Here is a 22,063-nt window from a genome sequence, read left to right on the forward strand (position 1 = left end):
ATGAAGAGAACATTGTAGTCTTACTGGTTATGAAGAATTCTATATCAATCAAGGGTTTCTGCACCTTAGCAGTCTAAATAGGCGCTTTAGAATGTCTTTGAAATGATATTTATCATATTTAGTTCAACGCCATGGCAATTGCTTTTAATTGCTGGGTCTGGATTGTTTTGTCACGTTGTGGCAGAAGCAAACGGCCACCCTTATTGTTATAGCTTATTTCTGTGCCGCCTTTTGCCAAGGTGACTCACCGAAGTTCAAGTATTTATACATTGCTGTTCCATCAGAAAATATCACAAAGCAGTTCACAGGGGGAAAGCAGGAAAGAAATGTGAAACTATAAAAATTCAAGCACTATGAAAAATATCAACATCCAAAAATCACACAATGTGTAAAACACCAAACTCCATGACATAGAATCCCACTCACTCAATACACTTATACTCACTCAACATCCACATCTACTAACGCATCTGTTCTTCAATTGACCCTACACCTGCAAAACATTCACCCACACTGAGATACCCTCAACAAATTGATTCCTCTTAAAGAAGGGAGCGTGTTGCGATCGGATCTCTAAGCACCTCCCAGCGTGGGCAGAGCTATGCCCTGCTCCACTCCGGTTGGTCATTTCGCAGTCACTTGGACTCTAAAGCCAATCGTTTGGCTTGGGGGGGTGACTGCAAAACAATATTTCAGCCCTGTGCATTGTTTGCTGGTTCTCTTTGCCTTTGCGCAGCAGATCCCCCACCCACCTACCATTTATTTAGGTCTGTTTGGCCTTGCTATGGACTTTGTTGGTTGCCTGTTTTGTAATGGGGGCCTGGTATAAATTTTTCCATCTGGCAAATTGTCAGGGCCATTTGGTTTTCACCTACCACTGTAGCAATCGTCACAACTTTGTAAGATTTGGCGGTTAGGCATTGGATCAGCAATGGTGGGGAGAGGAGGTGCGGCCTTCACCTGCCCCTCCAAGCTCAAGGGTATTCTGTTAAAGGAATCTAGGGGTTGGCCTGGGTCTTGTCTGAAACCCCCGTGGAGGGGGCTAGGGCCATACCAGGACCCCATGGGGACACCAGGGATGAGCGCCAGTCAGGACCCACTGACAGTGCTCCCTCTGGCGGTGTTCATCCTTTATCAGATATAGTTTGGATGATGCCAATGCCTAAGACAATACCACTCACATTCTGTATTCAATAAAGTTGTGGCCTAAATTTTGCCCAATAACCTAAACTAAAATCCTGTGTCATTATGTTTCATTGGCCCTTAGACGCTGTGGGTGGATAAAATGCACATTTCTTGTTGCACCGATTTATATGTGTTTGCTTTTATCTGCATTTTATTTGTTAATATTTCACACTTGCCCCAAAGGAAGGTTTTAATCAGAGCGTATTGAGCTTATTCTGCAACAATAAGCCATCTAAGCTGGAGGTTCGCATGTCACCTTGTGGTTGAGTTCTGAGGTTGCCCCTTTTTATTACTTGTTGCTAGAATAACACCCATAGTAAGCAAAATACTATGTGCCATACATAATTGATATTGGTATATACAGTGGTGCCCCGCAAGACGAAAAACTCGCTAGACGAAAGGGTTTTTCAGTTTTGCGTTGCTTCGCTAGACGAATTTCCCTATGGGCTTGCTTCGCAAGACGAAAACGTCTTGCGTTTTTTTTAAAGCCGCTTGAAGAGGCGCAGTTGCGACGGACCGTGCTTCGCAAGATGAAAAACATCGCAAGACGAAAAGACTCGCGGAACGAATTCTTTTCGTCTTGCGAGACACCACTGTACTGGCAGGCAGGCTAGTCAGATACTGGAGAAGAGGTGGATATCTTTTTGGACCTGTTTTGGAAGATGCACAGATTCTTACATAAAGCTATGAAATCCTTTGGGTTGGCACAACAGTGTTCACATAGCAGAGGAAAAGAAGGAATGGCCACAGACAAGATTGCCTTAGTTTAGGAACAAGTTAAATGTGTGAGCCCCTTTAAATGCAGTTATATATTACTACTAAAGGGACGTGGGTGGCACTGTGGTCTAAACCACTGAGCCTCTTGGGCTTGCCGATCAGAAGGTTGACGGTTTGAATCCCCGTCACAGGGTGAGCTCCCGTTGCTCTGTCCCAGCTCCTGCCAACTAGCAGTTCAAAAGCATACCAGTGCAAGTAAATAAATAGGTGCCACTGTGATGGGAAGGTAAATGGCGTTTCCATGCACTATGGCTTCCATCATGGTGTTCCGTTGCACCAGAAGTGGTATAGTCATGCTGGCCACATGACCTGGAAAACTCTGTGGACAAATGCCGGCTCCCTCAACCTGAAAGTGAGATGAGCACCACAACCCCATAGTCGCCTTTGACTGGACTTAACTGTCCAGGGGTCCTTTACCTTTTACCTTACAGGGAATGGAAAGGTGGGGGGGATACCTGGGTCAGTTAGGAGTTCAAAATAAATAAACATAGGCTGTTTGGTTTATTTGGCATTTAGTACAGACAGGTAAAAGCTTCAGATACCGTATTTTTTGTGCATTAGATGATTTTTTTTTTTTTTGCAAAAAGCATTGTACGTCAAAAAATTGGGGGTCGTCTTATACACTGATGGTGAATGCACACGTGTTAAAAAACAACAACACACCACTTACCTTCCCACAGCTGTCAGAACCGTCAATCACGGGGGCTACACAGCGCTGGAGCTCAACAACTTTAGGTGATCTTCAAAAAAAGCTGAACAACTTTGGGCAATCTCGGGTGTTGGTGGGGCACACCCCACTCTGCTATGCCAGTGCCAGTGCTTTGAATATTTAATAAAATATCAAAGTTGTTCTGTTTGATGTTTAAAATATTGATTTCTTAATTTTGACTTCAATTCAATAGGGGTCGTCTTATACATGAGGGCGTCTTATACACGAAAAATATGGTAATGGCCAGTACCCTGAGGCATGTGAGGTGGAGGACACTCTGCCAACCAGCCTCCATAGCTGTCTGGCTTGGAGAACTCCTTGTTGCGGCACTCTCGGGGCTTAGCTGAACACTGAGCATCAGGGAAGACTGGCCCCTGTCAGGCCACACACTTATGAGTTACCTTTAGAGAAAGGTGGTTTTGCCTCCCTTCACCACAGCTTCTGTGAAGAAGCTGCTCTGAGGTTCTTTGGCTCTTTGCAGCAGGCAAGAGATTTTCTGCCTGCTAACCAGCTGAAAGGTTTGACCCTTCTTCAGAGGCAGTATAATTCACTGAACTAATCTTACCTCGAGGTTACCAGAGCATAGACAACAGAAGAACGTTGTTGTCTGTTTGGTTCAGTTCAAGTCTTCCTTTGTTTTAACTTTTAGTGGCCAGATTGGTAACAGCCCAATACTGGAAATCATCCAAAGTTCCTATTTGGAAGGCATGGTTTACCAATTTATGGAACATTGCTTTATCTGAACATTTGGTAAGACATAGATATGTAGTCCGGGGGCAAATGCAGTTTTGATGTGGGCTGGTCTCCCCTCTCTTTTTGGAGGGGTATAAATAGGGAGAGTCATAAAAGCCCTTCTCTCATGACTCACTCCTCACTGTGCTCACTGGGCTACATAAATTCATCTTAAAATATTGGCTACTGCATTTCTATTATTTGTTTTTTATACTGACTATGCTCCATGCATGGTTCTTTTATTGTTTGCTTGTGTTGGTTTGTACATACGTTTATAATAAATTAATAAAAAGATACAACCTTTTTTAAAAAAAAATCATAATTTTCATTTATACACATTACAACAATTATTTTGCCAAGTTTTAACATTTTCAATTTCGACTCCTTTCCCCATCTTTCTGCACTTCCTTACATTTATTTTCATCCTTTCCTGCATACTCCAAATTGTCTTAACTTATTCTTTTATTCGTCTATTCTGATATATATCTCATATATATTTTTAAAACTGCAGGTTTTTACAATAATCTTGCCAATGTCTTGATCTGTTTACAGTTTGTGAATACTCAGTAAACCACTTCCATTCCTTTCTAAAACGTTTATTGATTTCTTATTTCTTATTTCTTAAAAGTCTTGATTTCTTATTCTTTCTTATTCTTTCGGTATGTTTTACCATTTCTGCATACTCCATTAGTTTCTGCACCCAATCTTTTTTCGTCTGGACCTTTTCATCCTTCCACCTTTGGGCAAATAACATTCTTGCATCTGTTGCATACATAAATAAATTTCTATATTGTTTGGGTACTTCTAATCCTATAACTCCTAAGAGAAAAGCTTCTTTTTTATGAATGTTATCTTAAACTTCTTTTTCAATTCATTATATATCATTTCCCAGTAAGCTTTAACCTTATTACAAGACCACCACATGTGAAAAAGGTGCCTTCTTTTTCTTTACATTTCCAACACTTATTTGACTTTGATGCATACATTTTTTGCCAATCTACTGGGTATTAGGTGCAATCTATATAGCATTTTTATATAATTTTCTCTTAAACCATAACATGCATTAAATTTTATATCCGTATTCCATAATCATTGCCATACTTCCATGTCTACATTATGACCAACATCTATTGCCCAGTGTATCATTGAAGATTTCACTAATTCATCCTTTGTCTCCACGTCATCTGCAAATATATAACCTGTAGCCATATTCCTCTCTCTCGAGTCTTCAGTCCAGCTGTGGGGCCAAGTCCACTCACCTAAGATCTTGGGCAGCAATTGCTGATCAGGATAGACACCACTAGAGTATATAGGCCAGTGGTCTGGCATGGTATAACACAGTCTATGTTTGTGTTTTGTGTGGTACTTTTGCTCCAACTTACTTGTCCATCTCAAGTGCAGTTACAGTTCTTTCTCAAACGTAGCCTGTGTCCACGGCTTTATACCATGTAAAACCCTTGCCAAGGGTTGTTGTCATGAGAACAACAACAAACAAGTGCTTAGTTTCATAAACGATGATTTAATGCTGATGCCATCACCCCTTGCTACAAGGCAGCTATCCACCCTGAATGCCTCATTTGCCATAGCTATGAAGCATAGCCAAAATACTTCTTCAGGTTTGTGTGTGTGTCTGAGGGGGGAGAACTGCCGAATAAGGTAAACAATATTCCTACAGGGAATATAGCTTAAGCAATTCATATTGTATACAAACATTTATTGATACGAAACTTGCAACAGGGAAAAGAGAGAGAGAGAGAGTAAGGGGGGAATTGTTAAATTTTTTAACCGTGTTTTCGCAAATCTTCAAAGCGTTCCTTGATGGCTTGCTGAAGTAATTGAATGACTCTCAAGTTGTTTTATAGGGGACATCTTATCTTTCTTTCATTACCCAGCCCATGGCTTCTTTTCTATTCCCATGAAATCCGTGTACACACTTTAGAAGCCCTCCTGAACAAGCTTGCTTCTAACTCTCACAGAGCTCTTAGCACAATTTGAATACGAAAGAGATACTGAATAAAAAGCTTTAATCTCTTGTCGGCTATTCTTCTTCTTTTTTCTCCCTCTCTTCATCTCCCTCTCTTCCAAGAGCTTTTGCCATGTAAGGGAACACTTTTCCGCTTAAAGTAAGTTAGTATAATGCTCCAGAAAGATGCACTGTACAAGGGAAATTGAAAGGCTGGCCAGCAAAGGCTTTTCTGTTGCAGTTTAGCGATATTTGTGCGGCGTTTACCCACGCTCGCGCTTTTTTTGCAGGTAAAAGATTAGGAAAAAAAGGGGCTCTCTTTAACAAAATCATTCAATCAACAAGCGAGTTAAAGCAGTATCAAATATGTCCTCTACCTCAAATACTGTGGGCCTTTTTCTTGCGATACCTCTTCCCTCAGTTAACTGGAACTGCTTTGAAAGGGCTTTCTGTTCTCCAGTCCCTTGTCAGTTTGAATGCCAGGAAATGAGTCTCCTTTGTGAGATTAATTAATTGCAGGAGCTGATCGGCCCAAGCCCAATCACCATGCAAGAGAGCTGTAATTGCTACTTTGTGGAAAGGAAAGGAAAAGTTTTGGTTGCAGTTTAAGAAGAGGGTTTAAGGAAAGTTCTTTGAACTAGAGGTCTCAGTGCACTGGATTAAGGCGAGAAGCAAGGAGGCCTTTGAAGTTTGTTAAGAGGTTTTGGAGGAGAAAAAAGTTGGGTGGCAAATGGGAGTTGGCAACATCAAAAGGACAGAGCAGCACCACTCCTCACCTGCTTGCATTCAGAGCAGGGACCACAGGCTGGAAGCATCATTTACTGGAATGATCACTTTTGTGAGACTGCTTTGGGGTAGCTTTTATTATTATTATTATTATTAAATTGCATGGCGTCCTTATGTGGGGCATATAGGCAACCTTGTGTGGAAATAGATTGCATATGCAAATAGGTATGCATATACACTACACTACACACACACACACACACACTTGCCTAATATACTTTAAACAAAAAGGTACACCTACAAATGTAGAAATATTGCTGTTTTTGCCTGGCAGCAAAATATGACTCAATTCTGCATTCGCTAATAAGCTAGGGGGCAAATCCTAATGGCTGGAAGTGAAATGTTGTTCTTACAAGGTGCTGCCGAACTTTTCTAAACATCTGGGGATGCCTTGACTTTCCTTATGGAAAAATCACACACACCACCTACCTCATTCTCAGTAGCAGGGGACAGAAATCAGTTAAATGTAGCTGGGGTCAGAGTGTTTACATCTGCAGGCACAATAAGGCAGTAGAACAGAATATATTTATTTATGTACAGAATATGCATCCCACTTGATTTTAGTAGAACCTGGAAGCAGCTTACTGGGAACATTAAAAGTATAAATAAAAAGGCTTAAAAACATTTAAGGGTAATTACTCTTGTATTGCTGGCCTTGTAACTTTGCTGTTGTCGCAAATGAGCATTGTCATGAAAGGTGACATAGAAATATTGTAAATAAACAAACCATTACTTGAGTCACATTTTCCTGCAACAGGAGTGGAAACCAGAAATGCTAAAGGGACAAAAGGGCCTTACCAAAAATAAATAAACCGAACACAATTGCATTGGGCAAGAGATATGATGTAAAGGCATTTATATGCTAATGCCAGAAGCCTTCAAGCCAAGATAGAGGCATTACAGTACATGACACACACAGTATAAGGAAACTTAGATATAGTGGGCATATCCAAAAGCCTGATAGGATTTAGCCAGGCAAAAAGATTCCTCTCCTCCTGGGCCTTTGGCTACTTAAACAATCTATGGCTTTTTAAAATTATTGATTTTGTTACTATGTTGCACACACTGCAGGCACCAAAAAACCACACTACACCACTGCAAGTTCTCCACCAGAGTTTTTTAAGATCTGCAGATCTGCTGATGAGGTTCTGCTCCAAATGCCATCTTTCCAGGAACAAAGAGTTTCCATAGGAGTGGGCCTTCTGGGCTATGATTCTGGAATTGCACAATGCACTCCCTTAAAGGGCTAGTTTGTTGTCTCATTTTCAAGAAAAATGGAAATTTTGAGCTTAGCATTTGCGATTTTTTTGGAATTTGTCACTTTCTAGTGATATAAAAATGTTGTGATGGTGTTGGAGGTGCCATCTTCTGAAGAACATTGAGGGGATCCGACACAATGCTGTGCAATATCCTGATGTCGTTCTGTGCCCGCCTAAACAATGGGAAGGGGCAGCCCCCTAAAAAAATTTTTTGAGGAGGTCCAAAGTGCCTCAGCCCCCAGAAACCAGCTCTTATGAAAGGTGTAGTAAATAAAAATATCTTGTTTGAGGAAGAATTAACATTGTAAAAAAAAAAAAAGTGTTTGGTGTACCGGGCAGCTGTACAAAGTGTCGACTCTGCACTACAAAATCATTTTTAAAAACATAACTTGGGGTGTTTGTACTGTAATGGAATGGTGGTTAATTCTTTAGACTAGGCTCCTCTAATCTGTGGCCATCGGTCCAGCATGGCCAATGATCAGAGATGTGGTAGCCCATCAACATCTGTGGGGCACCAGGTTGGGGAAGTCTGCTTTAGACAGACTAAACAGATAACGTGTGTTAGATAGAGGAGCCTTCAAACATGATTACTGGATCTGCATCCTGAAGTGTTAAAGTCTGGGGGGTTTTCTACTACTAACTTATGCTGAATGTATAAACTGGTCCTCAGCAGCAGAAGGAGCACCAGGGTTACTAGGCAAAGATTTTGAGAGGTGACAACAAAAACACTTCACATTATACACTGCCAGTTCAAGAAGGGCTACAATTCAACACAAGGCAGCCCCAGAAAAGCTATCTAGAACTGCCATGTAAATCATCGGTCCCAAAACCAATCTAAAGGTATAATACTCTCTTATATAAATTAGTCATCAAATGGATGCCTATGCATATGACAAAGTGCTGTCATCTTTCAAGGATTCTCGTTCTTTTAAAATGTGCCCTTCTACAAAGTGGCTCAAAGATGACAGTTTTGGACAGCAGTTTGGGGCAGGGAGGGGAGTCGATCTGAAATAAGGATGGATTCAAATGTCATGAACCCCGTGTCACAATATCTGGCATTCCAATGCAGGCATCCAAAGTCCTTTCAATAACATTTGTGTAGAGCCTGGGATTTAGGACAGTCTTGGCACTGCTTGAATCTCAATCTATATTGGAATTGGTTTTTCTAAAAAATAATAATAATAACCATTTCATTGCTTGTTTCGTTTGCCACCCCGGGAGGAAGAGTGGGGTATAAATTTAGAAAATAGATAAGACCATTAATCAACACAACTGGCCTTCTTTAAGAATTATCTGGTATTTAACACTGCAGTATCTGTCTGTCTATGTATCTACCTACCTGCTCACTCACCTAAACTCTAGATACACCCATAATTTTCTAGAGGTCTACCAATAAGACATTCCCTATTGCAACACCTAGTAGATTTATCCCATACTATATATTTGTTAAAGATCTGTGACCAGAGGTTCAGCTGTTTCTCTTCCTGGACCCAGTGTGAAGTCTTCCCTCCAGCTGAGCCAACCTTCTGCTTCTCTCAGCTGGAGCTACACCGTCAACATTCTGTGATATTCTTCCTTCACATGAGTGAAGAGTGTAAAGTTAACTGTGACATCAGCACAGCTCAGGATCTTCCACATCGTGGACTGTAGATATTTAGCCTAGAAAAAAACATTGGCTTTCATATGAATCTGCCTGTCAGGTCTACAGGACAGGTCTAATATTGTTTCGGGGTAGCCTTCTTATTAAGTAATACAGTAATGCATCTTGGTCCCTTCATATCTTAGAGAATATCTTGTTATCTATTTATTATCGCAGTGTGAATGGCCTCATAATAGCACCCACTGAGTGTCAAATATGAAAGGCAACCACACATAGGGAAATATTCTCAGATGCTTTGCAGATTTAATGCTCCTTGCCTCTGCTTAGGCATGTTCAAGCCAAAGTATTCTGACAGGATGCTACAACATGTTTTTATTTCAGCAATCGCTTTGTTTTCAAGACTTTACCTGCATATATCTTTAGTCTGACGCCGTGCAATAATTAGCAATCACATGAAATGGAGGACTTCTTGTGTGAACAGCTCATCATCCTGCACTGACCTCAAGCTAGGCATATGCATCAGGATCGGTCCTACTTGATCCTGATGCCACCGAAGCCTCAATATCTATTAGTCTGACATAATGGTATGCAGAGTAGTCACTTGGCGCACCAGGAAACTGAGATCCTTTAATGAGAGATTCTAGGAGTTAGACCTGGGATCTTCTGTATGCAATTTATTCTGCCCACTGTCACCCGATCATTTTAACTCATGCACCACAGAGCCAGAGTAAGGTCCAGCGTTGCCCTTCAGATCTTGTAAACCACAAGACCCATCAACCCCGGCCAACATGGTCAATAGTCAGGGATGATGGGAGTTCAGTACATCACATCTGTAAGGCACCCTGTTAGCTAGCGGGGCTCTAGCCCTTATAAACACAGCCCTTATTTTGTCACATGTACACCCTGCCTCCAAATTGCTTAGAGTAGCATAGAAACTTTACACCAATCTCTGATTAGGAACTTCTCCAAGCAGGGAGCAGGATAAGTCAGCGAGTCTTCCTAAATGCACGCCCCAACATCTAGCCATTACGCTCTCTCTTGCTGGTACTGGTTAGCAAACCATTAAAAAGTGTGTGGGTGTGGATGTGTGTACACACACACACACACACACACACACACACACATCCTTGCATTCAGCAGTCACCTGTATTATCTTACCCAGTGCCTCATTTTATGCTTTAAGGTTTACAGCCACAATGTTGTATAATATATGAAGGCTTGTAATTGTATCTGCACATCAATCACGGGTGAGCTTCAGCATTTTCAGATAACTCTTCCAGTCAAAAAAGAGAAGACTTTGGTCTCTTGGCATTTTCTAAGCAGTTTGATTACAGGTGTAATATACACAGTCTTGTTAGTTCTCCGAGATCAGGGATTCTTTCCCCTGCTGGGTTCTTCTAGTAGAGGCACTGACCAATGCTTTTCACTAACAATTTCTGTCTCCTCCCAAGAGATGCTTTAATGAGCCCCTCCGACATGGCCAAAGGCAAGAAATGTACTCTGGGCCACTGAGGTGAAGAGCCAAAGCTTAACCTACTAGGCAAGCAATAATTAATACGCCTTTCCCCCTCCAATTCATCTCAATTCATTAACAAGTTACCTTTTTTTTGTTTTTGTTAATTCCCACTAAGCTACATGACGTTAGGTCTGTCACATTACATATAAGTAGTGAATGAAAAGCTGTGCCAAGGTATGTTAAAAAAAAATCTAATTTATGACAAAAATAAATGAATTTAGAATACTAATTGGGATAAAGCAACTGACATACAGTGAGAGATTGATTTTAGGGGAAATGGAGAAATCTGTTTTCTGTTTACTTTAAGGACAGGAAATGAATACTGATTAGCAGTGTACAGGCAGTTGAGCTGGGCAACATTTGGTTATTTGGGGATTTTGTTTTTATTTTTTGCAAGGCACTAGTTCTGCAACACTATTTTGAAATCTAAGAGCAGGGCGGTTTATTAACGGGAGGCGCCAGGCTAAATTTCAAACAGTATATTTTAATTGAAACTAGCTTTGTCTCGATTTAATAATTGCTCTTTGGAAGTGGAAATAATCCTAATCTGTTTTAACTTTTTAAGTTACTTTCGATGCCTTCCCATTTTTTATTTATTATTTTTTACATGCATAGGATCTGCTATCCGACAACGTTACTTGTATCTACAGAGAGGCACACGCAACATGTAGGATTAAAGAAAGAGGGAAACGCATTGCTGGAAAGATGATGTTAAAAAGAAATAAACATATATGGCTTGAAAGGGTGTCTCAAGCCAAACCCAAAGCTCTTTAGAGATGGGGGAAAGGGCATCAATCACGTCCCTGGGCACATTAAGCTGTTACATATTATAGCCATCTCATTTTAAGTGGTGTGAGGCTCATCTCATTTGCATATGTTGTGTTACAATCTTGCTTCAGGCCTGTCTCCACAGTGAATAAGGTGGCTGTGCAAGGCGGCTTGGGGCTGGCATAAAGGATGTGTCAGAATCAAGCTGCTCACTAATCAGCTTTGCTGGGGCAGATACACGATAGTCTATGTGAAGAAATTTAGATAACAGTAATACAGCATCCTCTGGAATGATTTACGTGTGTGCGTATATATATATATATGGAGGGAGAAAGAGAGAGAGATTTTGTGTGTACATCTGTGTATCTCTATAAAGGTTTTAAGCCTAACTTCTAATCCTTCGTGGAAAATTTGTAAATACTGCAGCGATGTTCTACTGACCTCTAAAGGCAGCTGCTTTGAGCTGTGTGCACTTTTGTTAAATCTCAAGGCTTTGTGCCACACATGTCATTAACATCCTTATGGACTTGTTAACAGGAATTTCTCTGCTTCCCACCTTCTGCCTCTCCCCCCACCCACCCACCCAAAATAAAAATCCCACATGCAGTCATATTACATTTCATTTATTTATTTTGATGGTTATCTTCATTATTGTCGTTGCCATTATTTCATGGTCCTTTTCCAAGTCACCGTGTCTCCCACAGCGCCCATTCTTCAAATCCCACCACCACCACCACTTTTTCCTCATTCTAGAATTAGTAACACTGCCTATGTTGGAGGCAAGGTCAAGACTGCTTGTTCAGACCGACTGCAATAATGTCTTCTATAACTCTTCCCACAGCGTCCAGTATTTGTACCTTGAATCTTCCACTACGGTCCCCTTTCTCCATTCCTCCCTCTATAAACAGCTTGGCGCTTTCTCTTCTCCTCAGTTTCCTGCCGCCAGCAGGCCAGGCCAGAAGCTCTATTCACAGCAGGAAGAAAAGTACCTCACCCCAGGCAAAGCAATGTGGGGTTGAGCTGAAACCCACTGCCGTGCATTTAGCCGGCTAAATACACAAATTGTTAAATGCATTATTATTATTATTATTGTTGTTTTTCCGTTTCGAAGACAGAACAAAACAACAACTTGCCTCCCAAGGCTCTCTAGGGTACAACGCTCGATCCCTGTCCACTGTGCAATTTGATTTATGAATACCAGCAATGGATTCAGTCAGGATTGCCATCCCCACCCCACCCTGCCACATATTTACCTCAGAGCTCCCGTAATAAAATGCACCTCTCTCCTCTGTTGCCACCATTAATGATCGCACGCCATTTGCTGAATGCATTTGAGACACCTGTCTTCTTTTGTGCTACAATTTTGTGAGGTGTTTTTTTTTGGGGGGGGGTGCCAAATAAGCCACGGATGGTTAAAAAAAATATGAAATGGTATATGCCCATAGGTGTTGCATATCACTTTCATTCAGAGCAGGCCAGGAAGGACTCGCTCAGCTTTTCTGAAGGATGAGGGGAGGATGATGATGTGTGGGGTGGTGGGCAGGGAAAACGTTTTCTACCCCCCCCCCTTAAATGAGAGACCTCTAACACTGAATGAGCTGAGAGATAATAACTTAACGGTAAAAGGTCCTTGCCTACGTATACCACCCTGCCTCTGGCATTAATCCAGGCTTTGGGGGAATCTGAAATTTCCTAAAGATGTATTAGTGTCTTATACACATGTGCTCCTGTGCACTCATAATCCTTTTCACTAGCTTCTTAGCTGCATGCTTTGTATTTAAATTTTCCCTTCTGACCAAGTAAATCCCTTTGGATGAAGTGACAGCGGCTTTTCAGCACCCATAGCTGGGTGACAGCTGGTGTTCAGGCTCTGAAAAGGCAGCAGAGTGTTCCTTGCTAGCTTTCTTCAGGACCAATGTCAACCACCAGCTGAGCGATTTGTTAGTCCCTCCTTTGGGCATCAGTCAGCTGAAGAGGCTTGCATTATATACCGAAGTAATACAATAGCTATCAATATAAACAATATCTGTGCTCCCGGCTTTCAGCCGCGCTTTTAATTAGCTACTGAATTATGTGAACCTAGTACATTTTCATTAAAGCCAGTGTAACCCTTTATTAGCACTCTGAGAAGGGCAGCCAGTTATATTCTGGATTCAGGCAGAGTTGGTTTGAAACTTTGGCTTGAAAGGAATCAGCACCAGGAGGTGTGTGTTTTTTTAAGAGAGCGAGAGTGCATGCAACCCTTAAAATAGGATGCTTAGAGATCACAGGAAAAGATTATCTTTTCCCTTCTCCTTATATAAAGTTTTTCTCTTGAAAAACTGATATCTGCTGCTCTTTCAGTCTAGATTTGCACTCCTTCTTCCTCTCCAGGATTCTTGGCAAATATTGTAATAGGGGAGAATTACTACAAGGGCAGAAGTCGATCTTGCAATGGATGTGGGTTGCTAAAGGTAAAACCATCCCAAAATGGAAATTGTTTTAGAACTGGGCTATTGGTTACCTATATGTGTTGATGTTTTCAACAGTGAATTTCGAATGGCATTGTGCAAAAGTAACATGGGTCGTAGGGGGAAGATACCTTTCTATATGATCCGTACTGAAGACAGTGCTTGATCCAAAACAAATCTATTTTAAAAATATAATATTACACATTTCAAATGTACGACTTATTAATTATGTTTCATTCCTAGAACTGTGGCATTGTGGGAATTGATGCTCTAGGGAAGTCTTGTAAATGCTTGCCTGAACCAGGCAAAAGATGTATGAAAATAATTTTATCAAACAACACTGATTCTTCTCTTTGATAGAAATTGAACACACACACATACACATTCATATTTACATAACATGCCCAGATTTATCCCATTGATCCTTTGGAAAATAAAAGTCTCATTGCAATATATACTTAACTTAACTCCACTCCTTCTTTACCCTTTGTAAAGCAGTCCATTGTGTAATATAACATTTGTATGCTTAAAAAAAAGTATTACGTTGTTTTTTTACCATGCTCAGAGCTGCTTTTGAGAGAGAGGCAGAGAGATGGGTAACTATGGTTTCTACTACTCATCACAGAATTTCAGAAGACATTGGAATATTGCAAATCAAAGATTTGAAATTAAATACTTTCCACTCAGATCATAAATATAGGAGCTGAAAGTAAGTCCCAATGAAATTAATGTTACTTTCAAAACAACACATTTGAGGAGGGGGTTTCTCTAGCTTGCAGCCTGCCAAAAGTTTGTGATGCATATGCACTGAAGAGAGGAATACACACACACACACACACAAACACACCAAAAGGTATTTATCCATTTATAAACTGTACAGGATCCATCTAAATGCTGTGCTATTAAAACGATTTCACAAAAGATGGCTACACACACGAGCTTGGTAGATGGCCTTAGACTGCAATCCCGCACTCACTAAGACCCATTGAACTCACTGGGATTTAGCTCTGAGTAAAAATGTATAGGGCTGTGTTTTCTTAGGGAAGTCTCATTCTCAGTAGTAGCCTCTTCCCCACCCAAGCTGCAAAACAGGGATAAAAATGCTAGACTACCTTACAAGGCTGCTGTAAACATTACTGAGATAACATAAAGCCATGTTAATGCTGAGATGTGCAATAAAATGTATTATTGCCGTTAACCCTTCTACAACTAATATCACAGTCTTACAAGCAACGCTGCTCTAAAGTTTGGGTTTGAATTGGCAAATTGCATAAATTGACTCTATCTCACTGCAACTTGCTTACATTCGATCAGCACAAGGCTAATAGCATTTAATGAAATACTAGTTTATAAATAAAATTTGCACTCTTCACGAACCGTCTCAGCCAAACGGCGCATTTGCTCTTAAGAGTTGTTTCCAAAAGTCGAAGCCTGGTCTAATTTAAGATCTTGCGTATTTCTTTCTTACATTGGGATTTTACAAACTTTCTCCTGAGCATGTATTCCTCACCCCACCCACCCACCCAACCAACCAACCAACCACCCACCACCCCTCCCCTTTACCTTTGCAGTGCCTGAAAGCAAGCACAACCATGCCAGGCCTTTATGTGGAAACATAATGCAGAAACTCTGTATCTGTAATCCCTGCATACACATTTGTGAGGAGGCGGTGGCTGGGTGGGGGGAATCGACAGAGAGTACACCCACTCAGTTAGTATTTGGGCGGCAGGAGGCGGGTAGTGGCAGCAGCTCTGTTTCCACATTATAAATGCAAACATTTCTCCCACATTTTCTTCCCATATATGTCTGATGAAGAGCATGAACCATTCTCGCCACTGACCATTGAATCCTTGGTAGTACGCAGTGGACATGTCATCACGGCTAAGAATAAAGAAACTGTGCGAATATAATGCAGTTCATATGTGTTGCATGCAAATAAATGTGTTGCATGGGCGTTTTGTCACTGGTTTTAATAAGGCGTATTCCCACTTTCTCTTTCTCTCTAAATAAGAGAGAAGCCTGTGTAAATATGAATTATACATTTTTGTAACCAGATCCCTGCACTTGAGAAATTTATCTTTTATTCAGTTCAGTTTGAAACCTCACTCTCGTGCTGTTTGTGGTAGTGTAGCTTTCTGCGCAACTTGCATAGATCCCTGCACCCAAGAGACTTTTTAAAAAAAAATCAAAAAGGGATTAAAAAAAAATAGGGCATACCTGTATGTTTGGTGTCTGTTTACATTTTCTGTAATGTAGTCATTAAGCACACAACATAGACTTAAAGGATGTCAAAACTGACAACCACACTATGATTGATGATGCTGTGCTAGACTAATTCTTACCAGGTGTGGTGTGATGTGAATTCAAATGTAGCTCAGAGAGCTTATTTGTATTAGTAAAGTTATGCTTTGTCAAAGTTCTATGACTTCTTAACCTATCAAATCCATCTTTTTATCCAGAGTGCCCCCCCCACACTCTGCCAGCCTTTAGATCTGTGAACAATGCCCCCCCCCCAATGCCTTCCAATCTCAGTAATCACGCTGCTCTGTGTGTGGTGATTTGTTAAAGATCTATTGGTCCAAGTCTGCAAGCTGCAAAATGCAGAAACTGAAGACCTTGTTAAATACCTGTTTCACACGCAGGCGTTTTCACCACAAAACCTTCTCTAGCAATCTCCCTTGGGGTTCATATGTAGAGATTTCCACGGAAGTGGAAATACTTGTGCACTTTTGCACTAATGTGCAAAAAAAAGTATTTTAAAAAATGCTACAAAATACTGTCCTTTTGTGTATACATGAGACAGAATGCATGTGGAGAGAATCCAGTTGAATATGACCATATGAATATGACCAGGTCCTCAGAATTTACAAGTAGATAGACACTGTTGTTGAGAAATCTGTATGCACTGAGATGAGTACACAGGCTGCCTCATTCATTTAAATCTGTGAACTAGATCCATGCACATATTCTTTTGAACAGGGATGGGGAATCTTTGGGCTGCCAGATGTTGTTGAACTCCAGTGCCCATCACTCCCAGGCATCATAGTCAATGGCCATGGGTGAAGGGCATCAGAGGTGAAAGAATTACACATCTGGAGGGCCCATAGGTTCCCGATCCCTGTTTCTGAGCATGTAGGCCTGGCTCTTCTGTTTCAATGAACAGGAAACCTTTACACAAAGGAGAAATCTGTGAAAAGTAAATTACCACACAGGATCAGGGTGAAGCGAGTTTCAATACAGAACAAAAGAGAGCCCAATATGCAAAGCTACCTCCTTCCTAGATAACCAGTCTCAGAGTTACTGTGGGTTTTCGTTAGCAGGAGTCAGGATCCTCTCCATCAGGCAATGGAAACAAGGACTCCAAACCTCAACAGGAAGGACACCAGCAGAGTAGTTATCAGATGAACCTGCTGGAACAATACCCTCCCTGTGGCCCAAGAATAAGGCATTGCTATCCTCTGGCTGAGAAGACTTAGCTGTAGAAGACCCAGGAGGACCTGAAGCTCCTCCCACTCCACAGCAATAGGTCAACTTTGGTAATATTTGGTGCCCTAAGTGAGGTCAAAATTTGGCTCCCCAAAATATATCTTCTCAATTATGGATCTGCCCAAGGTTGACCTACCTCACCTTGTGTCCAGCCTGAAGCATTTTGGTTTGAACGAGGTCCTTTCAGTACCTTTAGTTGAAAGAGGTAGGAGATGTAGGGAAAATTATCCGCTTGAAAACCAGTTCAAGGTCGATGTCAGAACCATATTAGGTAGCACTGACTTGGTTAAGGAAGCTTCATTTAACCCTATTTCATTGGATTTCATTTACCTTACACAACCAAATTTGATGGACTTCACAACAGACAATGCATTACCCCACATGTCCACCTAAATGTTACCACCTACATTAGTCTCCATTCTCCCAATTTCCTCTCGCTGTGTTGTCATCCAGCAGGCAAATCTGATTGGCTAGACATGCTGTGACAATACCACCTTTCACTAAATGATTTGTGATTGGCTGGGAACGCCCATGTGATTAAGCCTCAAAGAGCAAAGAAGCAACATCCACAAAGATAGAGTTGTGCTGCAGTTGCAGCAACTAGCAGAAACAATGGGCCCCAGCAGAATTGCCTCCCCTCTTACCCGCATTCTAAGGACCAATACGCTCACACACAAAATTTCAGGAAATAGTTTTACTCCTCAGAAATTGATATTTAGCCATGTAAAAATTTGCACTGGTGAATCTTTGATGCACCTGCAGTCACTGTGTGTTGTTTGGCATCACTGATAATCGACTCAGCATCTTATATATTGCAGTATTTGGCACCTGAACTTTAGGCATCTGTTTTGATTGAATCAAGGGCCACAAACCCTCACTATTTATAAGGGATCTGTGATCGATTAGGAGGAAGAGAGAGAAAAACTGCTTACCCAAATCTGTATTTTTAAATGAGCTCCAGCAATGCTTAAGATGAGTTGTAACTTGTAATATGTGTTTATCTCAAATCCATGGCAACAGCAGTGCTTATATCATTCCTACGTGCTTATTAAAAGTGGCATATGTTTTCCCTGTGCCAGGAAGGGAAGGGGAAGTAAAAGAGGAAAGCACAAGCTTCCCTTTAACTAATATTGAAAATAAAGGAAAAAGATCACAGGACCCAGAGGGTCAGAAGTTGAAAACTGACTTGTTTGCAAGAGTGGCAGGGATAAGTAAAGTCACCAGATCAAAGTTTCAGAAATAAGGAACATGTCAAAACATTGTGTGGCAAAATAAGGTGCCTCCATTATGTTCAATGGGACTTTGATTTCATTTTTTATTATTTTAGGTCTCTTCCAGTGAGGAACATCTGACATGCTTGGGAGTAAGATGGATATGTGTTGGCTTTGCATTTCAATATTCTGCCATGTGATAGTTTTCTTGGTCCATATGTTCCAATGATCCCTATTTGCTTCAGGATTCTTTGTTTTCCCTGTTAGTCAGTCTTCTTCTTTTTTGTTCTTTCCTACCACCACCCCATCCTCACTACCTCCACCTGTATATCAATCGTTCTATGTTGCAACATCCTGTCAGTTGTAGACCAAATGCAGAAAGTCCAAGGTTCAGCTTCTGTAAAGGATCAGGCTTGTAAACAATCAGGAGGCTTGTGCTAGAATAACAGAGTTGGAAGGGACTTCAAAAATCTTCTAGCCCAACCCCCTACCTACTACAGCATCCTAGATAGGTGACCATCTAGCCTTTGCTTAAGAACCTCTAACAAAGGAAAATCCACTACTTTCCTATGGTGCAAAAAAACCCAAACCCACTGCTTGAGACCCAGGATAACTGATGCAACTTAGAGCAGAACATTCTTACCTGAATGAACAGAGAGTCCATCCATTTACAAGGCAGCTACACTTTCCCTTCCTTCTGTTTGTGCTTGAATATATGCTTTTGTGACGTCCTGCTGACATTTTATAAGCGTGAATTCCTGGGCTGATGGTTTTTGCAGAGCTTATCCCTTTCCCTCCTCTGTGTCTCTAGGTTAGGGTTTCTGGCTTGGGTCTCTGGCTGTTTTTGGACTACAACTCCCATCATCCCTAGCTAGCAGGAGCAGTGGTCAGGGATGGTGGGAACTGTAGTCCAAAAACAGCTTTGGGAAACCCTGGTCTAGACCAAGATAGAGGAACCTTTGGCCTTCCATATGTTGTTAAACTTGCCAATCAGCCTCGGCAAGCATGACCAATGGCTGAGGATGATGGGGGTTGAGGTTCAGCAACATCTGGAGGGCCAAAGAGTTCCCAAAGTGCTCTGGATGGTAGGCCTACCATCTTGTAAATAGTTTGAAAACTATTCACACTTCACTGTGCCTTTCTTTGTTGATTGGCTGGAGAGTTCTCTATTTTATTTTATTTTTTACTAAAACAATATACACTTGGCCAGAAGTAAGTAGGCTGAGTAGGCTGCTTCTGAGTAGGCATGCCTAGCGGTGTACTGTACATCTCTGAAAGAGATGCATATTGACTGTACTGCAAAAGCATGACTACTAAGACACCACCATACAGCCTGACATTTTGTGTGCTTCACATGGTGAAGCCTGGTGGACCTTTGATAACACATTACAGCAGGGGTAGGCAACCTAAGGCCCATGGGCTGGATGCGGCCCAATTGCCTTCTCAATCCGGCCTGCGGACGGTCCGGGAATCAGCGTGTTTTTACATGAGTAGAATGTGTCCTTTCATTTAAAATGCATCTCTGGGTTATTTGTGGGGCATAAGAATTTGTTAATTTCCCCCAAAAAAATATAGTCCGGCCCCCCACATGGGCTGAGGGACGGTGGACTGGCTCGCAGCTGAAAAAGGTTGCTGATCCCTGCATTAAAGGATATCCCATATATATTTAACTAAAATTTAAATATGCTTGTTGTGCTTTTGAAGCAACGGGCTATTCCTGAGAAAATGAAGACTGCTGCCTAGAATCAGGGCAAGAACCATCAGCAATGGGCTAGAGCTGAATAAGCTCAAGCAGTAACTTCTTAGAAAGGTAATATGGATGTTACATATTCATGCATTCCTGTTTTCACCTATGAAATGTTGGCGGGCGTGGAGGTTTGTGTATGTGTAGCATGATGCTTCAAACATATCAATGTAATTAGCAGATCCTTACATGCCATGATTTCACAGAAGAATTGATTTGGAAGATTTGCAATTGCCATTACGAGTCCAAACTTCACTAATTTCAGGGGAGTGATGGGCCTGCTTAATCAGTGAAGGATGAGAACTAACCAAATGTATTCTAATTCTACAGGGACAATTTCAGGATCATTTGAGAAGAATTATCTAGCCGTCTATTCACCCATCTGTCCAACCATCCATCCATTGATATAAGCACACACATATTTGAACACTTATTGCATTATCACTTTTCTTGTGAAGATTTGCGTACTTCTTAAAGTTCAGTAGCATATGCAGACGTGTGTGATAAAGAAAATTCCACATCAGGAGAGTTAGGTACTAGAAAAATGGACCTCTACTCACAATTGAGCAAAATGTGTGCAAGGAGTCACTAACCCGCTGACTCCTTGGTAATGGCAGATTAAACAGATTAGGGCTCCAACACTGTTTATGCACCCCTAGTTCTGTAAGATTCCAGTGAAGAACCACATATTTAAAATCCTATAACATACATAATCATGGAAAAAGCTAAGCTAGTTTTCATTTCCCTAATCATGGTGACATTTTATAATCAGGGAATTTCTGACACGGCAGAAGACTTCCACTTGAATCTTCTATAGCAGAGGGTTGGACTAGATCACGGGTGTCAAACACAAGGCCCGCGGGCCGAATCCGGCCCGCCAGACCTCGTCATGTGGCCCGTGTAGCCACCGCCGGCCGCCAGCCTTCACCTTTTATTCTCGCTTTTTTTTTTTTGACACAAGAAAGCCACCTCTTCAGCGCATGCGCGGCAGCCTAAAAGCCAGAGAACGTCTGCCCTCTAGCAGCGCCGGCCGTTCTACACAGGAAACCTCCACTTTACATGCATTCATGTAAAGTCCTACAGATACAACCGGCCCTTTGAGGGTGACCAAACTGCTGATGCGGCCCCCGATAAATTTGAGCTTGACACCCCTGGACTAGATGATATTTGTTCTCCCTTCAAACTCTACGATTCTATGATTGTATGCATTCTGGTTTTGTTCAGATCAGGGGCACTTACTGCAGATGCCGTCTGTAAAAGCAGATGTGGCTGCACGTCTCTTGCATCCCAGCCTTTGCCATAGCTGTCCCAGATAAACTACAAAAGGTCACAAGTAAAATGAGTTCAGGCAGCGCTGTTTTCATTATAAGCGGAGGACTGACTCAGTTGATGTTGGCATAACTTTAGAAAACTTTTAATGCTTCTGGGATACCCAATTCCCAGCAAGATGCTTGCAACGTTTTTGGGTCCATAAATCTCGACCACAAGAAATGAAGATTGAAATAAAAACGGTGCTTAGTATGCAATGGGCATATGCCTTTCTATACACAGTACATGTGGCAATGTAATTTGACGTCCTCCGTTCCTTCTTTGTGCGCATTCTTATTCCTATGTTGGAGTGCTGAAGAACTCTAGTAGCTGACCCAGGGTCATAACCTCGCAGCTTTGCTGGAAAGGTAGCATAAACTTACTTCTTTCCTAGTGGGTCAGGTAATTGATCCCCAGCTGAACGAGGTTGTGTCCTGGGCCAAGCAGAACAACACATGACCACAGCAATATTGCCTCCAGATAAGCCAGGAAGCAAAATAACAGCCTTGAGAAGTCAAGGGGGGAAAGGGGGTGTGTGCTCTGTGTGAAAATGAATGAAGCAAATGAGG

General features: G+C 41.5%; 1 long non-coding RNA gene across 2 annotated transcripts; it reads left to right on the plus strand.

Moving 5' to 3' along the window:
* Positions 1 to 11,456: 11,456 nt before the first annotated feature.
* On the plus strand, positions 11,457 to 15,644 carry LOC310706217. Of its 2 annotated transcripts, none has more exons than XR_014525762.1 (4): positions 11,457 to 11,598; positions 13,639 to 13,748; positions 14,311 to 14,454; positions 15,561 to 15,644. It is a non-coding gene; the product is annotated as an uncharacterized lncRNA (long non-coding RNA). The 2 variants fall into 2 exon arrangements; XR_014525763.1 differs by having other exon boundaries at positions 13,669 to 13,748.
* The last annotated feature ends 6,419 nt before the right edge of the window (positions 15,645 to 22,063 follow it).

Source organism: Podarcis liolepis (assembly GCF_965112155.1).
Source record: "Podarcis liolepis genome assembly, chromosome: 4".
In the NCBI taxonomy this organism is placed as follows: Eukaryota; Metazoa; Chordata; class Lepidosauria; order Squamata; family Lacertidae; genus Podarcis; species Podarcis liolepis.